Raw genomic sequence first — 24,351 nt, 5'->3', positions numbered from 1 at the left:
TGGCTGGCTCAGTCAGTAGAGCATGTGACTCTTGATCTCAGGGTTGCAAGTTTTAACCCCACGTTGGCTGTAGAGATTACTTTAAAATCTTTAAAACAATGACAACAACAATAAAAAAAAAACTCACACCCACGTCTACTGCAGTATTATGCACAGTAGCAAAGACATGTAACCCAAAAGTCCATTAATGGATGAATGGATAAAGAAAATTAGGTATATACATACATATTATTTTCAGCCTTAAAAAGAAGGAAGTTCTGTCACATGCTACAACATGGATGAACCTTGAGGATACGTTAAGTGAAATAAGCCAGACACAAAAAGACAGATACTGTATGATTCCACTTATATGAAGTTCCTAAAGTAGTGAATTTTGTAGAAACAAAGTAGAATGGTAGTTGCCAGGGGCTTGAGGGAAGGGAAATGGAGTTGTTCAGTGGGTATAGAGTTTCCGTTTTGTATGCAAAAATCCTAGAGATCCAGTACTCAATAAAGTGAATATAGTTAACACTACTGAAGTTTACACTTAAAAATGGTTAAGATAAGCTTTATGTTCTGTTCTTACGTCAACTTTTAAAAAAGAGATATATCTCTGAGACTCAACCAGAAGATACCCAGCATTTTAGGGGTGCTGGCTGTGGAGAGGCTCAGGTCAATAGGGTCCAACACAGCTAGGAAGTAGTATATGAGCTTGTGAAGAATATGCTCAGTCTGGATCACACACAGGACAGCAGCATTCCCCAGGAATGCAACAATGAACACAAAGAAAAGGGGAGTCCAGTCCAGATGCGTACATCTTCCAGGCCTGGGATGCCCAAGAGGAGGATTGAAGAAGGATAGGACTGGGTATCATAAGGAATGGACATCCTCCTGCCATTTTCAGACCTTGTGCATATCAGTGCAAAATAACATTGTAATATTCCTTTTATCCCATTCAATGTTATCCACACTTTTCTGCCATCCTTACCTCATTATCAGATGGCTCCAGGAATGGAGACAGCCTCTCCCTTTCCCATATCATTTCCCTCCAAAAAAGGGTGAACAAGGAGAATGGAGAACATAATCTGTCAGGTGTATATTCAGGGTAAAGAGTAAGAATTTTTAAAGTGGGGTAGCTAAATAAGCTATCCCTCACGTACCACACCCCCACTCAAAAACAACAATTTGGCATCCATCCGCAGACAAAAGTGCCTGGTGGGAGATATGGGATTCAGCACCACACACCAAGGAGACTGGGAGGGAAGAGTCTTGACCATCAATGTATCAAGTAATAGGTATACAGACCTCAGTCCCACCTTGAACCCTGCAGTGGCCTGTGAACTGGCTCCAGCCCCTCTTAGCCACAGCCTAGGAGACCCCTGGAAAACTCTGTCTTAGAAAATCACCCACAGACAAGAGAACCTTTGTGGAAGTTCATGCCTCCAGTAGAGAAGTTCTAGCACACCACTGGAGAAAGAATATAAGAAACTGGACTCACTGGAGAGGGAAAGAGGAACAGTTTGACTTTACGCACATCCCCCTTCCCCCAAGGCTGCACAGCTCATGCTAACGGAGATATTCTTGGACCTTGATTTCCTCCACAGGGGGAAATGCAAGCATGTGAGGGAGTACATGGCTTCCCCAGCTGTGCAGCATGTTGCCAAATGGGTCTATTTCTCACTCACTCCAACCAGAGTACTAAGTCATAAGCTGCATGACTTGAGGGTGGGGAAAGGCTGGGAGAGTGACAGATAAGACTTTCAGGGGGCATTAAAGGTAAATGGATCCTACGTGTTTCAGACTCCAACAAGAAGCCTGCCCACAAGCTGCTGGGGAGACCTTGACTGCAAATCCCCCCAACTGGCCCAAAGGCACCCCTGGTGATCCATGCACCTCACCCCACACACCTTCACCCTACAGCTGGCTCTCTGTGAAAACTCTTGATGGTGGCAAGAGTGAGCTTTGGCAGATGGCTAGTGAGCACACATGGAAAGCCAGCCTGAGTCTGCAGATCAGGGGAAGACCACAAACTTGAACTCTAACCCTACCCTTGGGGAGAAAAAAAAAAAAAAACACAAAAAACAGGCTGTCAGCACTCTTTCTGGTACAGGATCAAGAGAAGGCAAACAAGCTTAAGAATTCTGACACAAGTGGGAGCAAGAAGTATGGAGGAGGTGTATTCATAGAAAGTCTGAGAAAGAAAGCTTCAGTCTCCCTAGCACAACTGATAGGAATTTCTCCCCTGAAGTCAGTTAGCAAGAGCTGAAGGAGGTGACTGCTACCACAACATGAAGACAGCAAAGCAAGACTTCAAGGAACATGAAGAATCAAGGAAACATGACACCCCCACAGGATCACAATCATCTTCCAGTAACCAACCCCAAAGACGTGGAGAGCTGCATTTTATCTGACAAAGAGTTCAAAATAGCTGCTTAAGGAAGCTCAATGGGCTATAAGAAAACACAGAAAAACAATTCAATGAAATCAGGAAAACAATACATGAATAAAATGAGAAGTTTAATAAACAATAGAAAGCATATCAATAAAAAACCAAACAAATTCTAGAGCTGAAAAATACAATGAATGAGTGAAAAATGCTACAGAGGGCATCAGCTGCAGAATGAATCAATCAGGAGAAAGAATCTGTGAATTACAACAAAGGGACTTTGATATTATCCAGAGAGTGACAAAGGAAAAAGAAGGCAAGAGTGAAGAAATCCTATCTGATCTATAGGATGCCATCAAAAGAAGCAATCCGCAGATTATTAGAGCCCCAGAAGGAGAAGAGAGGGAGAAAGGGGGGGGGTGGTGGGGAGGGGGGAGAAAGCTTAAAGAAATAATGGTCTAACTAAGTAGAATTTAAATTAAAAATAATAATAATAATGGCTGAGAATTCCAAAGGTCTCAACTTCAATAGATCTCCTCCAAGATACATTAGGATAAAAGTGTCAAAAATCAAAGACAAAGAATCTTAAAAGCAACAAGAGACAAGGAAGAAGTCAAACTTTCACTCTTTACAGACAACCTACATGGAAAATGTATAAAATACCTACAAAATACCTCAGTATCAAAATACCTAGGCATCAACCAAAGAGATAAAAGATATGTATGCTGAAAACTATAGAATGCTTATAAAAGAAACTGAAGAAGACACAAAGAAATGGAAAAACATTCCATGCTCATGGATTGGAAGAATATTGTTAAAATGTCGATACTACCCAGAGCAATATGCACATTCGATGTAATCCCTATCAAAATAACACCAGAGCTAGAAAAAACAATTCTAAAATTTGTATGGAACCAGAAAGGACCCCAAAGAGCCAAAGTAATGCTGGAAAAGAAAACCAAAGCTGGGGGCATCACAATTCCGGACTTCAAGCTATATTACAAAGCTGTAATCATTAAGACTTTATGGTACTGGCACAAAACCAGACACATAGATCAATGGAACAAAATAGAGAACCCAGAAATTGACCCACAAATGTACAGCCAACTAATCTTCAACAAAGCAGGAAAGAATATCCAATGGAAAAAAGACATTCTCTTTAGCAAATGGTGCTGGGAAAACCAGACAGCAACATGCAGAAGAATGAACCTGGACCACTTTCTGACACCATACACAAATATAAACTCAAAATGGATGAAAGGCCCAAATGTAAGACAGGAAACAATAAAAATCCTAGAGGAGAAAACAGGCAACAACCTCTTTGGCCTCAGCCACAGCAACTTCTTACTTGACATGTTCCCAGAGGCAAGGGAAACAAAAGCAAAAATGAACTCTTAGAAGAGCATCAAGATAAAAAGCTTCTGCACAGTGAAGGAAACAATCAACAAACTAAAAGGCAACCGAAGGAATGGGAGAAGATATTTGCAAATGACACATCTGATAAAGCGTTAGTATCCAAAATCTATAAAGAATTTATCAAACTCAACACCCAAAAAACATATAATCCGGTTAAGAAATGGGCAAAAGACATGAATAGACACTTTTCCAAAGAATACATCCAGATGGCTAACAGACACATGAAAAGATGCTCAACATCATTCATCATCAGGGAAATACAAATCAAAACCACAATGAGATACCAACTCACACCTGTCAGAATGGCTAAATTAACAACTCAGTCAACAATAGATGATGGCAAGGATGAGGAGAAAGGGGAACACTTTTGCACTGCTTGTGGGGATGCAAACTGGTGCAGCCACTCTGGAAAATAGTATGGAGGTTCCTCACAAAATTAAAAATAGCTCTACCCTATGACCCAGCAATTGCACTACTAGATATTTATCCGAAAGATACAAAAATGTTGATTTGAAGGGGCACATGCATCCCAATGTTTGTAGCGGCACTATCAACAATAGCCAAATTATGGAAAGAGCCCAAATGTCCATTGACTGACGAATGGATAAAGAAGATGTGGTGTATATGTACAATGCACTATTACTTGGTGATCAAAAAGAATGAAATCTTGCTATTTTCAGCAACATGGATAGAACTAGAATGTATTATGCTAAGCAAAATAGTCAATAAATATATGATTTCACTCATATGTGGAATTTAAGAAACAAAGCAGATGAACACAGGGGGAAGAAAGGAAAAATACGATAAAAACAGAGAGGGAGGTAAACCATAAGAGACTATTAAATTCAGAGAAAAAAGCTGAGGGTTGCTGGTGGTGTGTCGGGTGGGGTGTCTAAATGGGTGGGCTAAATGGGTGATGGGCATTAAGGAGGGCACTTGTTGGGATGAGCACTAGGTAACATAGGTAAGAAATGAATCACTAAATTCTATTCCTGAAACCATTATTACACTATATGTTAACTAATTTGGATTTAAATACAATTGTAAAAATAATCCCTGAAATAATAATAATAATTTTTTAAAAAGCAACAAGAGGGGTGCCTGGGTGGCTCAGTCGGCAAAGCATCTGACTTCAGCTCAGGTCATGATCTCATGGCTCGTGAGTTCAAGCCCTGAGTCAGGCTCTGTGCTGACGGCTTGGAGCCTGGAGCCTGCTTCGGATTCTGTGTCTCCCTCTCTCTCTCTGTCTCTCTCCCACTCTCTCTCTCTCAAAAATAAAAATAACATTAAAAAAAATTTTAAAGCAACAAGAGAAATGAAGAGTGTAACTTACAAGGGAATCCCCATAAAGCTATCAGTGGGCTTCTCCGCAAAAACCTTATTGGCCAGGAGAGAGTGGGATGATATATTCATAGTGCTGAAAGAATAAAATTGCCCACCAAGAATGATCTGGCAAAGCTGCCCTTCAGAAATGAGAGAAAGATTACCCCAAACAAACAAAAGCTGAGGGAGTTCATCACCACTAGATGTGCCTCATAAGAAATGTTGAAGTTCTTCTTCAAACTGAAATGAAAGTATGCTAATTAGTAACATGAAAACATATGAAAATATACAACACACCGGGAAGGTAAGTACAGCTGACCCTTGAACTACGCAGGGCACTGACTCCTGCAGAGTCAAAAATCCCCTTATAATTTTTGACTCCCCAAAAACTTAACTACTAATAGCCTACTGTTGATCAGAAGCCTTACTGATAACATAGACAGTTGATTAACACATATTTTGTATGTTATATGTATTATATACTGCACTCTCATGATGAAGTAAGCTAAAGAAAAAAATGTTAAGAAAATCGTGAGAAAGAAAAAGTACAGTACCATATGTATATTTATTTAAAAAAAATCTGTGTGTAAGTGGGCCAAGCCAGCTGGGCAGTGTGGCCTGGGATGGCAATGTTCCACAGCCTGGTGGTTTTTGGCTTAGTAGCAGTGGCCACCAGGAAGGTCTGCGGCAATGACAGTGGCCTGGAGGTGAGCTGTCCCATCTGCTTGGAGGTACATCACTGGCCTGTGGCCATCGGCAGCTGCAGCTACATGTGAATGCACTGGCTTCTGGGAAGCCAAGGGTGGGGATGGGGGCCACTGTGGGAAGGGGTCCACACCCAACCCTGGAGGGAGGGGCCCAAGGTCTATGGCTGCCCTGGCACAGCCCTGAAACCCATCTGGAGCACTCAGGGGGCAGGGGTGCTGGGGTGCAGGGCCCCCTGTGCAGCACTGTGTCTGCACACACAGGGCACCCTGCATCCCTGCCTGGTCCTGAGTCCCCTGCAGTTGCTGACAGTCTCTGTGGGCCTCCCCAGGTACCTACAGAGCAGCAGGTATGACCTCTGCACCAGTAACCTTCTATTCAGTCTGTGATGACTGGGGTCAGCAGTTGTAAATAAATGCCTGTGGCTTTTGCTGTCAACTGTAAAAAAATTCCACGTGTAAGCAGACCTGCACGGTTCAAATCCATGTTGTTCAAGGGTCAACTGTGTAGTCAAATTCAGAATGTTCTAATACTGTAATATGGCAGTGTATTAGCCATTTAATTCTAGTATAAAGGTTAAAGGACAAAGGTATTAACAATAATTATAACTACTTGGGGCACCTGGGTGGCCCAGTGGGTTGAATGGCCAACTCTTGATTTCAGCTCATTGTGCTGACAGCATGGAGCCTGCCTGGGATTCTCTGTCTCTCTCTCCTCTCTGCCCCTGCCCCACTTGCACTCTCTCTCTCTCTCTCTCTCTCTCTCTCTGTCTCTCTGTCTCTCTCTCTCTCAAAAATAAATAAAAAACATTAAAAAATAGTAATTATAACTATAATAATTTGTTAATGAATCCACAATATAAAACAAGGTAAACTGACATCAAAAACATAAAAAGAAGGAAGGTAAAAGGAGAGATTTTAGAGAGGGAGGCAAACCATAAGAGAGTCTTAAATACAGAGAACAAATTGAGGGTTGCTGGAGGGAGGGGAGGGTTAAATGGGTGACAGACATTAAGGAGGGCACTTTTCAGGATGAGCACAGGGTGTCATATGTAAGAGATGAATCACTGGGTTCTACTCCTGAAGCTAAGACTACACTGTATGTTAACTAACTTGAAAAAAAATGCTCATAAAAAAAGATAAATGGGGCACCCAGCTTGCTCAGTCGATAGAGTGTGTGACCCTTGATCTTGGGGTCATGAGTTTGAGCCCCACATTGGGTGTAGGATGATTTGAAAAAATAAAATCTAAAAAGAAAAAAAAAGGAGTTTTGCATATGGTTGAAGTAAAGTTGTTACCAGCATGGAAAAGACTTGTATCTATAAGATGTTTTATGCAAGCCTCATGGTAACCATAAAGCAAAACCCTGCAATGATAGATAAAGGCAATGGAATCAAAGCATAACACTACAGAAAATCATCAATTCACAAAGGAAGACAGAAAAAGTCGTAGAAAGGCACAAGGGAACTAAAAACAGCCAGAGAACAATTAGTAAGATGGCATCAGTAAGTCCTTACCTATCAATAATTACTCTTGATATAAATGAATTTAAAAACAAGATCCAACAATATGTTGCCTACAAGAGACTCACTTCAGCTTTAAGGACATACATAGGCTCAAAGTGAAGAGATGGAAAAATATATTCTATGCAAGAGAGAGCAGGGACAGCCACACTTACATCAGACAAAATAGACTTTAAGCCAAAAACTATAACAAATGACAAAGAAGGTCATTATATAATGATAAAAAGTTCAATTCATCAAGAGAACTTAACAGTCATATATGCACCCAACATAAAAGTAACTATATTAAGCAGATATTAACAGATCTGAAGGGAGAAATAGACAACAATCCAATAATAGTAGGGGAATTCAATACCACACTTGCAACAATGGATACAGACTGAAAATCAAAAGGAAATGTTGGACTACCAACCCAATGGCCCTGACAGACATATGCAGAACACTGCATTAAACAGCAGAATACTCATTCTTCCTAAGTGAACACAGAACATTTTTCAGGAGAGATAATATGATACATCACAAAACAAGTCTTAGCAAATTTAAGATTTAAATCATACCAAGTATCTTTTCCAACACATCGGTAGGAAACTAGAAGTCAATAACAGGAGGAAAACTGGAAAATTCACAAATATGTGGGAATTAAACAACACACTCCTGAACAACCAGCGGGTCAGAGAAGGAATCAAAAGAGAAATAAAAATATCTTGAAACAAACAGAAACAAAACATACCACATGCATGGTAAAAGCAGTGTTAAAATAGAAAAGTTTATAGTGATAAATGCCTACGTTAAAAAAAAAAAAAGATTTCAGGTAAACAAAATTGATAAGCCTTTACCTAGACAAAAGAAAAAAAAAGAGAGAGAAGACTTAAATAAAATAAAAAATGAGAGACCAGACATTATACATGATACCAAAGAAATATAAAAGAGCATAAGAAACTACAATGAACATTTTTTTTTTGAGCAGCAGACAAAAGTTTATTAGAGTGTAAAATCAGAAAGTAAGAATAGTAGGGAAGCTCTCTTTACAGAGAAGGGGAATTTGAAAGTGAATGCCCCACTACTAAGAACAATTATACACCAAAAAGTCAGATTATCGAGAAGAAATGGATAAATTCTTAGAAACATGGACCTAACAAAACTGGATCATGAAGAAATAGAATATCTAAACACACATAATGAGTAATGGGATTGAATCAGTAATCAAAAATCTTCCAATGCAGAAAAGCCCAGGACCAGATAGTTTCTCTGCTGAATTCTATCAAACATTTAAAGAATTAAGACCAATCATTCTCAAAATCTTCCAAAAAAAACTGAAGAGAAGGGAAGTCTCTCAAACTCATTTTACAAGGCCAGAATTCCATGATACTAAGGGCAGATAAGGACACTATAAGTGAATAAAACTATAGACCTATATCCCTGATGAATATAGGTGCAAAAATTCTCAAAATATTAGCAAACTGAATTCAACATCATATTAAAAGGATAATACCATGATCAAGTAGGATTTATCTCTGGGATGTAAAGATAGTTCAACATATACAAATCCATTAATATGATAATGATAATGTTGTTGTCTACCACATTAATAAAGTGAAAGATAAAAATCATATGATCACCTTAATAGATGCAGAAAAAAAATTTGATATAATACAAATCCAAACATTGCTGAAAGAAATTAAAGACCTAAATAAATGGAAAGACATTCCTATTTGTGGATTGGAAGATTTAATATTTTTTTAAATGTTTATTTATTTTAAGAGAGAGAGAGAGAGAATGCCAGCTGGGGAGGGGCAGAGAGAGGGAGACAGAGAATCCCAAGCAGATTCCACACTGACAGCACAGAGCCTGATGTGGGGATTGATCCCATGAACACTGAAATCATGACCTGAGTTGAAATCAAGAATCAGACACTTAATCGACTAAGCCACCCAGGAGCCCCAGAAGATTTAATATTGTTAAAATGTGCCCCATATAGATCTAACAGATTCAATACAATCCCTATCAAAATTTCAATGGCCTTTTTACAAAAATGGATAGCTGATCCTGAAATTCATTTGGCAAGGGACCCAGAATAGGTAAAATAAATCACGAACAAAAAGGAACAAAGTTTGAAGACTCACACTTACAATTTTAAAACCTATTAGAAAGCTACAGTAATAAAAACAGTGTGGTACTAGAATAAAGATAGACACATAGATCAGTGAAATATAGAGTCCTGAAATACACCCATACATCTATAGCCAACTAATTTTTGACAAAGGCCCTAAGACCAATCAACGAGTAAAAATGGGTCTTTTCTTTCTTTTTTTTTTTTTTAAATGTTTACTTATTTTGAGAGAGAGAGAGAGAGAGGGATAGAGAGAGCAAGCAGGGAAGGGGCAGAGAGAGGGAGAGAGAGAATCCTAAGCAGGCTCCACACTGTCAGCTTGGAGCCTGACATGCAGCTCAAACCCACAAACTGTGAGATCGTGACCTGAGCCGAAACCAAGAGTCAGATGCTTAACTGACTGAGCCACCCAGATTCCCCCCAAATTGGGTCTTTTTAGTGAATGTAGCTAGGACAACTAGCTATCCACACAAATTAATTTGGTCTCCTACTTCACACCATATACAAACAATGAATTCAAAATGGATCAAAGACCTACATGTAAGAGTTAAAACTATAAAACACTTAGAAGAAAACATAGGTGTAAATCTTCACGACTCTTCATTAGGCAATGGTTTCTTAGATATGACACTAAAAGCACAAGCAACCAAAGAAAAAATAAATAAATTGGACCTCATTAAAATAAAAAAAAATGTGTGTCAAAGGACACCATCAAGAAAGTGAAAGACAACACACAGAATGGGAAAATATATTTGCAAATCCTGTATCTGTTAAGGGTCTATTTTTGGAATATATAAAATACATTTACAACTCAATAATAAAAAGACAAATAGCCCAATTTAAAAATGGCAAAATATTTGAATAGACATTTCTCCAGAGAGATTATACAAATAGCCAATAACACTATGGAAAGATGCTCAACACCATTAACTATCAGTCACTGTGTAAAACTATCTGGAAATTCCTCAAAATATTAAACACAAGTTACCACAATGACTCAGCAATTGCACTTGGATGCATATACCCAAGAGAAATGAGAATATATGTCCACAAAAAGACTTACATATGAATGTTCACAGCAGCATTATTCCTAATATCCAAAAAGTGGAAAAAACTTAAATGCATGTCGACTGATGAATGGATGAATATGTGATATATCCATACAGTCCATACAATATATATTTGCACTGATACATGCTACAACATGGATGGGCCTTGAAAACGATACAAAGTGAAAGAAGCCAGCCACAAAAGAGCTCTTATCATAGATTCCATTGATATGAAATGTCTAGAATAGGGCGATCTATAGAGCCAAAAAGTAGGTCAGTGGTTGACAAAAGGGAATGTGTAGTGATTGCTAATGGGCAGGGGGTTCTTTTTGGGTGATGAAAATGTTCTGGAATTAGATAGTGCTTATGACTGCACAACCATCTCTCTGTTCAAATAACTGATGTGGTTTCTGTCTCGGCTGGACCTTGACAGGTACCCAAAGAGCCTGTAAACAGCTATGCAAGGGTCCAGTTGAGAGACAGGAAGGCAGGGGACAGGGGGTGGTTGCAGTGAAGATAAAGCAGAGGGAATGGCCAGACAATCCATAACTGAGTGGCAATGGGGAGAGGACTGCTAAGGCAATATGCATAGGCCAAGGACATGCTGTGTTGTCCTGGTTGATAAGTACCTATTCCACTCCTCTGTCTCTGGCAACAGTCTAGCATTTCTAGGCTTCCCTGAAAAAAGGGAAAACGAGAAAATTGGGTTCCTGTTTAATATTCCCCTAGGCAGTCCCTAGATAGGGTGTGTGTGGGAGGGGTCCTGCAAAGCTGACCTCTTGCTGAAAGAGACCCTTTGTCTTTCCGGGTTGGAAGAGAGGCATCTGAACTGACTTGAATGTGAAAAATAATAAATTGGGATGATTTTTCTCATTCAAAAGATCGCCCAGTTTATAGAATGAGAACAAGTTGCATGTAGTGATTTACTTACATAGTCTAATATCTAGATTTAAATCTTGGCTCTGCTTAAAAACTGTGCAATCTTGAACAAGCTACTTAATTTCTCTGTGCTTCCATTTCCTCTTCTGTAAAGTAGGGATGTTAATAGTTTATATAGGATTATTGCTCAAGAACTACATGAGGTAATTTATGTAAAGCACTTAGAATGGCACCTGAATAAGGAATTATCCACGCCCAGTCTTCTTTATGTTGTAGGTTTTGTCCCTAAGCTCGGGACCCCACTGCAGGAAGCTGTGGGAAGTAATAGCCTCTCCCCATTAAGGGGTCCCCTGTCCCCATCTCTTCTTCTCTGCTACTAGTCCTCATCTTTCCCTCCCACCCTTTTTAAAAGAGAAATTCTAGGTTTAGTGAAAAATTGAGCAGAAAGTCAAGTATCCATATATCCTCTCTACTCCCCAGGCCTCCTCCACTGTGTCCCCTATTATTAGCATTTTGCATTAGTGTAGTACATTTGCCATAACTGATGGCAATATTGATATGTTATTAGCTATAGCCCATAGGGTTCTCTCTTTGTGTTGTACATTCTATGGGTTTTGACCAACCTATGACATGTAACCACCATTACAAACTTCACAGAAGTGTCACTGCCCTAAAATCCTGGGCTCCATGTACTCATCTCTCCCACCCGCACCTCAACCCCTGCAACTACTAATCTTTTCATTGTCTTCCTAGTTTTGCCTTCTCCAGAATGTCATAGAGTTGGAATTACACAGTATGTAGCCTTTTCAGATTGGCTTCTTTCACCCCACAATATGCATTTCATGTTCCCCCATCTTTTCATGACTTGATAACTTATTTCTTTTTATTGATGAAAATATTCCATTGTACATGGATGTACCACCACTTATCCATCCACTCAGCTACTGAAGAAGAACATCTTGGTTGCCTCCAGATTTTGGCAATTATGAATAAAAACCTTCAGGTGCAGATTTTTGTGTAGACATAGGTTTTCAGCTCATAAGTACCAAGGAGCTCAACTGCTAAACCATACAGTAAGAATATGTTTTGTTTTATAAGAAACTGCCAAATTGTCTTCCAAGTGGCTGTTTCATTTTATACTTCTACCAGGAATGAATGAGAGTTCCTGTTGCTCCACATCCTTGCCAGAATTTGGTGTGGTCAGTGTTCTGAGTTTTAACCATTTTAGTAGGAATATAAGGGTAGCTTATTATTTTTTTAAATTTTTTTTTCAATGTTTATTTATTTTTGAGAGACAGAGAGAGACAGAGAGTGAGTGGGGAAGGGACAGAGAGAGAGGGAGACACAGAATCCGAAGCAGGCTCCAGGCCCTGAGCTGTCAGCACAGAGCCTGATGCGGGACTCGAACCCACGAACCGTGAGATCATGACCTGGGCCGAAGTCGGACGCCCAACTGACTGAGCCACCCAGGCGCCCCAAGGGTAGCTTATTTAAACGATTTTTAAAAATGTTTATTTATTTCTGAGAGACAGAGCATGAGTGGTGGAGGGGCAGAGAGAGAGAGAGAGAGAGAGAGAGAGAGAGAGAGAGAGAGAAAGAATCAGAAGCAGACTCCAGGCTCTGAGTTGTCAGCACAGAGTCCATCACAGGGCTTGACTTAACGAGCCATGAGTCATGACCTGAGCTGAAGTCGGTCACTTAAGTGGCTGAGCCACCCAGGTGAGGGGTAGCTTATTTTAATTTGAAATTCCCTAATGACATGTGATGCTGAACATCTTTTCACATGCTTATTTGCCATCTGTATAGCTTCTTTAGTGAGGTGTCTGTTCAGGTCTTTTGCCCATTTTTAATTGGGTCATTTTTTTACCTTATTGTTCAGTTGCAGAAGCTTTTTGTATATTTTGGGTACTCTACCAGATGTGTCTTTGCAAGTATTTTCTCCCAGTCTGTGGCTTGTCTTTTCATTCTCTTGACAGTGCCTTTCACAGAGCAGAAGGTTTTAATTTCAGTGAAATCCAACTTATCAATGTTTTCTTTCATGGATAGTACTTTTTGGTGTTGTTTCTAAAAACTCATCACAAAAGCAAAGGCCATTAGATATTCTCCTGTGTGATCTTCTAGGAGTTTATAGTTTAGCCTTTTACATTTAGGTCTTTGATGCACATTGAGTCGATTTTCGTGAAAGATCTGTTTCTAAATTCTTTTTTATTTTTTTCCAGCAGGTGCATGTCCAGTGTTCCAGTGCCATTTGTTGAAAAGACTATCCCTTTTCCACTCAATTGTCTTTGTTTCTTCTTCAAAGACCAGTTGACTGTATTTGTGTGGTCTGCTTGTCCATTCTTTTGCCAATACCACACTGTTTTGGTTACTGCAGCTTTAGAGCAAGTCTTGAAGTTGGATAGAGGCAGTCCTCCAAATTACTTGTTGTTCTTCAATATTGTTTTGGCTATTCTTGGTCTTTTGCTTCACCATATAAAATTTAGGATCAATTTGCTGGTATCCACATATTAACTTGCTAGAATTTTAATTAGGATTACATTGACTCTACAGATCAAATTGGGAAGAACTGACATCTTGACAGTATTGATTCTTCCTATCCCTGTACATAGCTCTGTTAGTAAAAAATGCCCTTAATTTTGAGAAAGTATTTCTTCATTTTTGAAGGATAATTTTTCTAGATATAGAATTCTACATTTTTATTTTCTTTTATTTAAAAAAACTTTTTTTAAGTTTACTTATTTTGAGAGAGAGAACACATGTAACCTGGGGAGGCACAGACAGAAAGGGAGAGAGAGACTCCCAAGCAGGCTCCGTGCTGTCAGTGTGGAACTTGATGTGGGGCTCGAGCCCACGAACCCATGAGATCAAGACCTGAGCCCAAATCAAGAGTTGGACGCCCAACTGACTGAGTCACCCAGGTGCCACTACATGATTTTGCTTTTAATACTTTAAATATTTCACAGCATTCTTACTTGTATAGTTTCTGAAGAGGAGTGTGATGTAATTCTTATCCTTGTTCCTCCATAGGTAAGCTTTTTCCCTTCTAGCTTCTTTCAAGATTTTCTTTGTCTTTGACTTTTTTAATGACTTATTTTATTTTGAGAGAGAGAGAAAAAAAATCCTAAGCAGGTTCTGCACTGTCAGTGCAGATCCCAATGTAAAGCTCAAACTCACGAACCATGAGATCATGACCTGAGTTGAAATCAAGAGTTGGACGCTCAACTCACTGAGCCACCCAGGCGTTCTGATATATATTTTTACAGTTTTAATATGATATGCCCAATTGTAGATTTTTTGGTATTTATCATTTTTAGTATTCTTTAAGATTCCTAGATTTGTGGTTTGTTGTCTCAATTTTGGAAAATTCTCAGTCATTATTATTTCAAAAATTCTTTTGTTTCTATCTTTTTTCTTCTTCTAGTAGTCCCATTACATGTATGCTACCCATTTTGTTTTTTTTAATATCAAATATAATTTATTGTCAAATTGGTTTCCATACAACACTCAGTGCTCATCCCAACAGGTGCCGTCCTCAATGCCCACCACCCCCTTCCCCCTCTCCCACACCCTCCATCAAGCCTCAGTTTGTTGTCAGTATTTAAGAGTCTCTTATGGTTTGCCTCCCTCTCTCTCTGTAACTTTTTTTCCCCCTTTCCCATCCCCCATGGTCTTCTGTTAAGCTTCTCAGGATCCACATATGAGTGAAAACATATGGTATCTGTCTTTCTCTGCCTAACTTATTTCACTTAGCATAATACCCTCCAGTTCCATCCACGTTGATGCAAATGGCCAGATTTCATTCTTTCTCATTGCCAAGTAGCATTCCACTGTATATATAAACCACATCTTCTTTATCCATTTGTCAGTTGATGGATATTCAGGCTCTTTCCATAATTTGGCTATTGTTGAAAGTGCTGCCATAAACATTGGGGTACAAGTGCCCCTATGCATCAGCACTCCTGTATCCCTTGTATGCTACCCATTTTGTAATTGTCCCACAGTTCTTGGATATTTTGTTACATATTTTTCATTCCTTTTTCTCTTTGCATTTCAGTTTTGGAAGTTACTGGTGATATATGTTCAAACTCACTGATTATTTCTTTGGCATGTCCAGTTTACTGATGATCCCATCAAAGGTAATGTTTCATTTCTGTTAAAATGTTTTTGATTTTTAACATTTCCTTTGATTGTTTCTTGAAGTTTCTATCTCTTAGTTTACACTTTCATCTATTCTTAAATGTGGCCCACTTCTTCCATTAGAGCCCTTAGCATATTAATCAGTTGTTCTAAATTCACAGTCTGATAATTCCAACATCTTTACCATTTATGAATCTGGTTCTGATGCTTGTTTTGTCCAAGCTGTGTTTTCTTGTCTTTTGGTATGACTTATAGTTTTATGCTCAAAGCCAAACATGATACACTATGTAAAAGGAATGGAAGACAATAGGCCTTAAGTGTGAGGCTTTATGTTTGATATGGTTAGGAGCTAGACTGTGTTTGCTGTTTGCTTTGGCTGTAGGTATTAAAGGTAAATTTCCTCTAGTGTTCTTGTTTTTATCTCCCCTGTTATCTTTGTATTTATTTCCCTAGAGACTTTCAAAATATGGCCTGAGATATGCAGTTCTTTCATTTGTAGTCCCCTGTTATGATGCAGGGGCCCTACTGATGTGGTAGTAAGGTATTGGGGGAAGGGAAGCATTCTATAGTCCTATGATCAGGTGTCAGTCTTTTTTGTTTTTTAATGTTTATTTTTGAGAGAGAGAGAGACAGAGCATGAGTGGGGAAGGGACAGAGGGAGAGAGACACAGAATCCAAAGCAGGCTCCAGGCTCTGCGCTGTCAGCTTAACTGAGGTGCCACCCTGGGTGCTACCTAAGCGTCCCTAAATTTCAGTCTTTTAAGGAACCCATGGGCTTTGACCACAAGTGCTCCCCAGTTGCTGGTTTTCCCCGCCCCCTTAGTCAAGGCAGAAAGGTTAAAGGACTGGACTTAGGTATTTCCTTTCCCTGGGTCAGTTAGGCTCTGGTTAATTAGTTTCTCTTGAGGGCAGTCCATGTTAAGAAAAACATAATGCTTTGGGTTGCTTTTGATATAGCTAATTTTCTATTCTCCCTGCTGGCAGCACACAAGGATTTTTCTTCACTCTTTACTGTAAGGGACCTGGAGGGCTCCTGGAGGTAAAACTCACAAAAATTTCAGGCTCCTCCTAAAACTAGGCCCTCCTGAAAATTTTAACTCTCAAGTTTGTCTACACAGAGCCTCCAGCAATTCATCAATTACTGTTAAGTCTTCCCACCCAGGTACTGGCTCCATCACTGGGGTTCCTTACCTGAGCTTTTGTTTTGGTAAGTTGTGACTATTTGTGTCCACCTGTCTCTCCAATTTTGCAGGTGGCCCTCTGCCCTAGGACTTCCATTTTCTGATGGAACTAAGAAGATGTGTGGTTTGTTCAGCTTTTTTTGTTGTTGTGAAGGGTCTAATGCCAGCCATAGGTTCAAGGGAGAACCTAAGCTTGAGTAGAAATATTTCTAAAATAGTTCTCAAACTGAGATACATCAAGGCCCACACAGGGGAAAGTAAGACCATCAGAACAAGCTTAGAGATCCAGACAACCTCCCCAGGAGGACCACGCAGAGGGTAGAGTACTTATCTGCTGCTGTCCTGTATTTTAGGGGTGGGTGGGGTCCAGGACAGGGTGGACACTGGCAAAGCATAATAAAACCATCTATCGCTGGAGCAGTCTTAGTGCGCCTCAAGATCAGGACGTGTCAGATTCCTCTGAACACGGGGCTGCATAAAGCAACCTCAATAAGCATGTGGCCTGGACTGATCCTTAGAAAGCCCGGAACCCAAAATTGGGCAGCACGACGAACAAGGGGTCAGCCCACAGCTCTTACATCATTCTATCCCTGTCCCCTTTCCATGGAGAGTCAGAGAGCAGGCTCCCCAGCTTAGGCAAGTACTCCATCAAGGGGATTCAGAGATATCTTCACTAAGACGATCTATCTGTCTTGGAACCAGACAATGTACTGCTGAAGCAGGACAAGCGCAGAGCCCAGCCAGGAAGCTGAGAAGTCTAGGTATGTCCAAGCTGCCTACTGGGGTGGTACCAAGGCCCCAGCGCCAGGCAGTGCATAACTCAGATGCCCTCAGAAACAGAGAGACCAAGGGCGTGCCACAGGTATTGCGACAGCAAGCAGACTTTAATCGGGGGTGTAAAGCCAGGGTGACCCCAGCCTCTTCGGTTACACTAGCTTCTCCTTTCTCCTCAGGACATAGGCAGGAAGGACGCCTGTTTTCTACCGAAAACCTAGAAATCAGTCTCCATCCCCAAGCTGTATGACGTGGGCGGATTCGGATCTCTCTCACTCTGGTTGGCTGTTTTCAAGCATTTTCCTTCCTTGAGAACAGGAGTCTTCTCAGGTTCATCTATGTCTTGAGCCACCTTGGAATTAAGCTGCCTTTTCACTCTTCCACAGAGATCAGAATGGCCAGCTCCCTCACCCCTTTTACCCTTCAAATCTTCACTCGGACATTACCTACTTGACAAGGCTCTGCTACAGTCTTCTCCCTCTGCCAACCCCCCGGCATTCCCAATCTCCTGCACTTTGTTCTGTATGTTTTCGTAACTCTTATCAAGTTCTCTGTTTTTGCTCTTTCTGCAGTTTGTGTATGATATGCCTAGTTACATCACATAACCTATATATTGACTGTATCTTAATATCACTAGAATGTGATCTCCATAAGAGCAGGGACTTTTGTGTGGTCACTGATATCCCAAGTGCACAGAAATAGGACACAAACGGCATTCAGTAAATGAGTGTATGTCGATGAGGAGCGAAACCTAGGCTTATCTCCTGCCCCGTCACTTCTTAGCCCGCTGTGTGCCTTAGGCAGTTTGTTTCCCTCTCTGTCCCAGTTTCTCAATCTATGAGATTGGGGTCCGTGCACTCACCTTGCTGGATTATGCCCGTGAAATGCCTGACAGGGTGCTTGGCATGAGCATATGGTTAACAAATGGGCTGGCCCATTGATGTAATTACTGCCCCTCTCAAACTCTTCACTTTCCGTGTTATAAGGACCCTTTGCTCAGAGGCATCACTAAGGCAGCTGATGTGATGAGGGGTTTGTGATGAGGGCACAAGGCCAAGAAAAACTCAAAGGTCCCAGGATTCCCTCTTTCCTGTACCAGCTTAGCTGACTTGAGGGCAGCTAGCCTCAGGCCCTCCAACCCCCACCCCCAGTTACATGGCAGCAAAGGATCTGGAACCAATCTTCTGGTCCTGTGAGAAATCTGAGCCCTCTTTGACCTACTATACCATATCTGACACAGTTGATTTTCTAAGCCCTCTGACCACCAGGGATCAAGCCCACAACAAGAATGGGACTCAGCGCTCACCAGGACCCCACAGATGTGCAGACAGGATCAGGCCACCACATGCACAGGAAACGCTTCCGACTGCCTGGCACCTGTGGGATGAAAAGAGGATGCTAGGGAGTGGGTTCCTCCGTCAGAGGTTAGGGTCGCAGGCTCTGGAATCAGCCTGAGTTCATGGCCTGCCTCCACCACTCAGTAATTGTGGATTCTGTGGTTTCCTAAGGTCTCCAAGCTTTAGTATGCTTAGCTGTAAAATGAAGGCATTAAAAGTGCCCACTTGACTGGATTGCTATGGAGACTAAGTGAGATATGTTCATAAAGTACCTTAGCACATTGCCTAGCACCCAGCTTTAGTAATGGTGTTTATTCACTTTCAAAGGCCTTTAAACACCAGGTGAGTTCTATGGAACCCCCTTGCCAGTGGTGGCTTTGGCCAGTAGGAACCATGTAAACCATGGCTGTGAGCTAGGTAGAGGTGAAACATAATCATGCCTTCAGGACTGTTCAACTCAACCAGCCAGAGAAGGGGCAGCTTCCTCTAAAATCTGAAATGCGAATCCTCTCTAACAGCCTGCCAAACGAAACTTATTCTGCAAATTATAATCTTCAACTTGTGGCCAGAACTTGGTGGAGTATATATGTGTTATAAGTGTATATCATAAATCAAGAAACACAATGTATTCACATCTTTATTCCCCAACAAATGTTTACTAGACACATGCTCTGTGCAGTGCTTTCTGCTAGGTGTCCTGCAATGGGATACAGTCTCTGTTCTCAAGGAGCTCACAGGCCATGGGGGAGACGGGCACACAAACAATCTCAATAGGTTTGGCACAGTTTTTCACCAGAAACAATACAAGCTCAGTAGAAGGGCAATTACTCTGGAAGGGGAGATGAGAAAAAGCTTCTCAAAAGAAAGAACTTCTGGGCTATTTTGAAAGATGACTAAAACACAGTGGGGAGGAAGGCATAGAGGCAGAGGCCATGCCCAGTTCAGTGTCTGTATTTTGTTCTGCTCAGCTGGATCACATAGCTGGAGAGGTCACTGGAAGGGCCAGACCACGCAGGTCCTTAAATACTAAGGAGCATAATGTGATCCATGTATACAGTAAACCAGGACTTTGGACTTAATCCTGAAGGTTGCAAGGAACCACTGCACAATTTATAAGCAAGGTAGAACCTAGCATATTAATTTATCCTTCACGTTTAAAATGAGAAACACACAGTACACAGGCATGTAGCACAAAATCGAAAGATCCAAAAGGGTTTAGAGTGGGAAAAATTCATCCTCTCTCTCAATCCTTTCCCCCAGCCATGCAGCTCCCTCGCCCTGAGACAACTCCTGCTAACGGGGTCCTGTGGAGACGAGGCTCCATCACTCTGGCGCGTGCGGAAGATGGTGGCAAAGTAAACATGCTGTTTTGTGGCTTTTTTTTTTTCCATTTATTATCTTTTGGAGCTTAATCCCTATTAATACATTTCCAGTTACCACATTTTTTTAAATTGCCCAGTGAGAGATATTTAGATTGTTTTAGGTTAGCATTTCAGAAGGTGCCCGCCCTCGGGCCGGGACCTAGAGAAGGGAAGAGAATCGTAGGTGGCACAGCCCTCTGCCCTCCCCGTCTTCCTCCTTGGAGGCAGGCACAAGACTGGAGGCGGTCAGCTGTCCTGACCATCCTGGCCAACACACTAGGGATATCAGGGTTGGCAGACTAGAAGGTATAAGGAGCTGAGCCTCGAATGATGTGGTTGAGTTGCAGCACCTATCTGGGTCTGCCCGCCTCCTGAAATATTGTTATGTCAGGAAAATTAGCTCCTATTTATTTAAAACAGTGTAGTTGCTTTACCTGTAGCTGACTGCACTCCGAATTGAGAGAGGAGTTTCCTTCCCTCTTCCCTTTCCTTTTTTAATCCTGCTTTTCAGAGATTCCACATAGAGGGGAATCCAATGAGGAAGGCCAGGGACCTAGTTTTATAACTGTATTAATCATATCTTTTATTTTCCATATTCTGATACTAGGACATCTGGGGACTTGCAACCCCTAAAGGGACTGGCCCTTTCAGGGTTAGCCAATTTCTTTCTTCTTTTTTAAAAATTTTTAATTAAAAAAATGTTTTTAATGTTTATTTACTTTTGAGAGAGAGAGAGAGAGAGCAGAGGAGGGGCAGAGAGAGAGAGAGACTCAGAATCTGAAGCAGGCTCCGGGCTGTCAGCACGGAGCCCGACATGGGGTTTGAACTCCCAAACCTTGAGATCACGACCTGAGCTGAAGTCGACGCTTAACCGACTGAGACACCCAGGCACCCCTGGGTTAGCCAACTTCTAAAGATGGTAAGCAACCTGCCAGTGAATGTGTCTTTCAAAAGGAGACCAACCATTCTGGGGCCATTCCCCCAACCACCTCTCTCTCTCTCTCTTTTTTTTTTTTTTTTTTTTTGATATATGGATTGCTCCTTTATTTGTTTGATTCAAGTTTTTATTTAAATTCTAGTTAGTCAACATATAGTGTTATATTGGTTTCAAAAGTAGAATTTAGTGATTCATCACTTACATAGAACACCCAGTGCTCATCATAATAAGTGCCCTCCTTAATGCCCATCACCCATCTAGCCCATCCCCCACCGACCTCCCTCCGTCAACCCTCCATTTCTTCTCTATAGTAAGAGTCTCTTATGGCTTACTTTCTTCTCTTTTTTTCTTCCTTCCCATATGTTCATCTGTTTTGTTTCTTAAATTCCACGTGAATGAAATCATATGGTATTTGTCTTCCTCTGACTTATTTCACTTAGCATAATACATTCCTGCTCCAACCACCTCTTTTATCAGGCTCCACCTGCTCTAATCACCCTCAAGCCAGGTACTAAACAACCAGGGACAGCCTCTATGCCCCCAAGCCCACTGACATTATTCAAACTATGCAATCCTAAACCTGCTTACCCTGCCTCACCTGTTCCTTCCCATGGAGACCACAATAAAGGCTGTGACAGTTTCCCCCTTGTCCCTGGTGCTTCCCTGTGTGGCCCTCATGGCGTGGCACGCCCTTGCCTTCAGATCTATAAGTATAACAAACTACCTTTTCGATGGCAGCTGTCTCCTGATTGGTTGGCCTTACCATACCTGAACAGTAATAAAACCTATATTAAAACCAGGAACTCTTTTCCCTGGATCCTCCAGAAGAGTGGCAGAGTGAGGCAATTACTAACAACGAGTTCCTTTCTTGCCCTAAAGCTCTAAACAGTAAGTTCTTAGAAAACAGGGACTATATTTGAAACAACTCTGTCTCCTCTCTACAGCACTGGAAGTAATGCCTCACATCAAATAATGACCCAATAATGGTCCTCGGAGAACTCACAGTTCCGGGCAAAGACAGACATATAAACCAGCAATGAAAATTACTCTGTAAATGCTCTCTAATGGAGTCGCGCACAAAATAGAGTGGGACAAAGGAAGAAATAACATCTGAATTTGGTTGGGAAATGCAGGAAGGTTTCAAAGAGCATCTGGGTTGGGACTCAGCAGATGACTAGGACTCGGCCAGGAGGCCAAAAGGAGAACAGTATTGCAGTAGGGAGAGGGGTAAATAGAAAGCATTCCAGACACAGACATGGTGAAAGAGGAGAGCAAGATGCATTCTGGTAACTTGTCTCCAAGATGACCGTTACCTCTTTCTGAGATGGAGGATAAAACTGTCCTTGTTTTTTGTCACAACTCAAAAATCTAGCTCCAGGGGCCTCAGCTATGGCACTCAAAGATTTGTCATATGAGTACTTAGAACCTAAATGGAATTTAAGAACTATGTTCAATATTAGTAATTATTTATTAATACCCAGTCCAATTAATACTGTCTTAAGTTTAATAAAAAAAAGCCGATTACTAAATATTACACAAGTTTTTAACTATTAACTATTAAATACATATCGAGACTAATCAAACTGCTGGTCAAATCTCTCCCTTAGACAGAATCCCTTCTTCTGGAGTCATCTGGGGACCTTCAAAAACAAGTTTATTCTCTAAGAGTCCATGGTTGAGTGTGCTACACCAACTCCCCTCTCCTAAAGGTGCTCCAGGTAAAGGTTGGGATGGTTGCCACATGTTTTACTTTCTACTAGATGACTAGGTAACCTGTACAGTGTGAATTTGAATTGGGTGTTTACATTCTATACATAGTCACACATACATAGTTTCAAGCAAGCAACCCGGCAGTGGGCAAGAAAAATCAAGTCAACACGAAGGCAAAGGCTCTCTAGTATCCTCTGTGGAAACCCAGATCCTGAGATTGGGATTAGGATGGTTGCTCAAGAAGTAGAGGGGATGGAGGCAGGAGAATCTGAGAGGTTGGGGAAGGAACTGGCAGTCCTCTCAAGGAGTAGGCATTGGGGTCCTGCTCCCCAGTGCTCAGGGGTGTGGAGTTGGATCTCTGACAGCCAGCTTCCAGGCCCCACCTAAGATTCTGGGGGCATAAGGAAGCAACCCAGCTATCAGACTTGATGTGACTGCCTGGACTGGGCGGTAGCTGTTTCAGAAGTAATCTGATGCCTAGAAGGGCCTTCTTGGCATCTTGATGCCACATAAGATCTGGATAACTTTGCATAATCTTGGGAGTTTGGGGGAGCCCACCAGCAAGGCAGATGGTGGGGGGGGGGCGGTCTGGATAACAGAATTAAAAGAAAACAACGACACGCAGTATTTCCTGCATATATTAATCTATAGGTTGAAAAATCCCACCAACTACACATTTTCCCCTTGATTCCTCAGGACAGTCAAGCCCGAAGTTTCTGCAGGCTGGCAAGCGTCCACCTATCTAGGAAAAAGAGTATTTGGGTGCTTGTTTTGTGGGTCCACTATCAGTCCAGAGATAAAAGGTCTTCTTCCTTTCCTTTCCTATTCCTAATAGGAAATGAGGAGGCAAAGTACAGAAAGCAAGAGCAGATTCTGTATTGCAGCTGGGGAAGAGACAGGAAGAAGATGAATCCACCGGCTCAGGGATGAATCAGGAAGGAAGCATCCAAAATGTCAATGGGGACCCGAATGACCCAGCATTAGTGCTTTCAGCACATAACAGGCTTAGCTGAACTCTCGCTGGATTTGTCCTAAGCAGAGCAAAACCGGATCCCTGTGAGTACACAGGACCCAAAGCTCTCCTTATAGGATGCGCTTGTTATAGAAGGAGTCTGACTCTCTGCATCAGGCAGTGGGAGCTAAGAGTAGGTGTGCCATACAGCCCCCAGCGGGTCCAACCTGGGGCTCTGCTTGGTCCCACCTCTATACAGTTACCACCTTTGGTTGTATTCCAGCAGCCTGGTGAAACAGGTGAACAAGTTCCCTTTGCAGGGGAGTCCACTTTCAGGAGACTTGGACCTGCTTACCCTTCTAGGTTGTTGGACCTCATTTCAAATCTACCTGGTACATGTATGGCTAGAATGAAGAGCAGAAGAGAAAGTCTACTTGCTACCCTTTTAGAATTCCAATCCCAGAATATGCCTGTTAGACGTCAGTTATTTAGAGAACTATTCCAGCATAAAAGAGGCCTCACTCCTTGCCCCTATTCCCAACTCACCATCACATTCCAGCACAAACCGAAAAGCTGAATGAGGGGAACTTTAT

At 41.4% G+C, this 24,351-nt stretch overlaps 1 protein-coding gene across 5 annotated transcripts in view; it reads right to left on the bottom strand.

Moving 5' to 3' along the window:
• Positions 1–17,552: 17,552 nt before the first annotated feature.
• Positions 17,553–24,351, bottom strand: part of WBP2NL (WBP2 N-terminal like) — a 30,523-nt gene continuing 23,724 nt past the window's right edge. For 4 of the 5 annotated variants that reach the window (XM_078449391.2, XM_060656204.3, XM_081796276.1 and 1 more), the window contains 2 exons: positions 18,768–18,838; positions 17,553–17,813 (listed from right to left, as the gene is read on the bottom strand). The gene's annotated coding sequence lies outside the window, so the exon portion shown is untranslated. The remainder of the gene's footprint in view (positions 17,814–18,767; positions 18,839–24,351) is intronic. The other variant, XM_078449392.2, reaches the window with a different exon arrangement.

This window comes from Panthera onca, chromosome B4, assembly GCF_046562875.1.
Source record: "Panthera onca isolate mPanOnc1 chromosome B4, mPanOnc1 haplotype 2, whole genome shotgun sequence".
Taxonomy (NCBI): Eukaryota; Metazoa; Chordata; class Mammalia; order Carnivora; family Felidae; genus Panthera; species Panthera onca.
This window is presented reverse-complemented; position numbering and strand designations above follow the sequence as displayed.